Raw genomic sequence first — 1,769 nt, 5'->3', positions numbered from 1 at the left:
CAAACCAAAGGCTCTTTTCAGAGCCACCCACGTTTTCACTAAAAGGGCTGCACGTCCCTTATTTTGGCTAATGAAAGTGACATACCGCAGTTGGTCAGTAGGTGTCGGTACTTAAACGACAGAAACGGGAAACTAACCAACTTGAAAGTTACAATAAAGTTACCATCGGCCATGTAAAAGGGATACTTTCTGGCGCAGGTAATTAGGGCAATCAGTGCCCCTGGCCTCAGGGTTAAACCGTGAGAAAAGGATGGAAAAAAACGCTTGGTCAACGGTGAACATTTAGATGCAAATGGTTTAGTTCCCTACCCAGCAATAAAACCACCCCCCAGTCTCCTGTTGAAAGGATTTGTTTTGCATCTTAATGGATACCACCTGCTTTCAGCCCAGTTCCCACCCTGCCTAGGGATGATCTGTTTTAAACAGGTCAATCAATCCTTTATGGCTTTATGACCACAGTGTTTTTGTCATCAGAACTTTGCAAATTATTCTAAAAGGCCAGTGTAAGAGCTTTGAACAGGGGAACAGCATAACCTGATTTACAGGTTATGAAAATTAATTTACAGGCTTTGAAAATTAAAGCAACTAATTTTGGTGAAACTTTAGAAGTGAAGATGCAGATTAGGAAGGTATTGCAGCGGTCTTTTTGAGAGATAATGGTGGCCTGGCCTCAGTTGCGGGATAGACAATGGTAAGGGGTAGGATGTATTTTGCAAATGTGGCTAAAACTTTGCTGATGAATTGCGTGTGTACTGAATGTGTAGGAGAGGTATACATGAGGGATACATGACATACTCAGGAAAATCGAGTGAGCTCCCATAAATGACCCTCGCCTCCACCTTATGTACCATCTTCAGCCACAGACAATAGGAAGATAGGGGCGGAGGGCAATTATGAGGATACCAGGAAAAGGGAGATGAACAGGACAGGTTTTGTCTGCAGATTGAGTAGATGCCTCCCCTTGATGAGATTCTCCAGTGAGTGGTCCCCTCTTCCAGGTAGGGGAACGGTGGGATAAGGGGGAAACATTTATTAATGGAGATGTTCCTTACAGATGGAAATATCTCTTACAAAAAAGAACTACTTTTTTCAGAGATTTCTCGTGTCTGCTGTTTCCCAGAAATAATCAGCTCGAAATAATCCTCCTGCCAAATAGGGACAGTGTCAGGTGGCAATTTCTGTCCCGCTTCAACTGTAAAAGAATGTAAAGACACAAGGAAAATACCTTGATTTTAACTAAGTATATCTTAATATACTAAGCCATTTAGTACATTAGGAAGCAGTTCAAATACCATTACATTTTTATAAAATTGTATATGTCTATAGAAGAATTAAAAACCTTGACTCTCGATTTCGGGAACTACAAAGAGTCTGAGAAACTTTCCAGATGTCCACCCATTGCCGACCTTGTTTCACTACTTTCTAGGCGAAAAATGAAGTCACATTGGGGGGAGGGCTACTGGTTGGTGGGAATTTTATTGATTTTTAAAGTAGTGAAGAGTATAAAATGTATTCTAGTTAATTCTAGTTAATGTTGGAGAAATAGAATTAAAAATAAAAATACACTTTATTTCCCCTGCATTTAAATTTTCCATTTGTGCATCAGTTTGAAATTAATTGCCTTTGTAATTAATGAAAGTTCTTTTTAGTTTTTTAAATGTTATCTAGAAAACACTGATACATGCCTGAGTTGGCGGAGGGATTCGGTAATTTTCAGGATAGGACAAAGTATTTCAAATATAAATTTATTCCAATAAATGTATAGATTT

Source organism: Pteropus vampyrus, unplaced genomic scaffold (genome assembly GCF_000151845.1).
Source record: "Pteropus vampyrus isolate Shadow unplaced genomic scaffold, Pvam_2.0 Scaffold124, whole genome shotgun sequence".
NCBI classification, from domain to species: domain Eukaryota; kingdom Metazoa; phylum Chordata; class Mammalia; order Chiroptera; family Pteropodidae; genus Pteropus; species Pteropus vampyrus.
The sequence above is the reverse complement of the archived record's forward strand: the minus strand, read 5'-3'. Positions refer to the sequence as shown.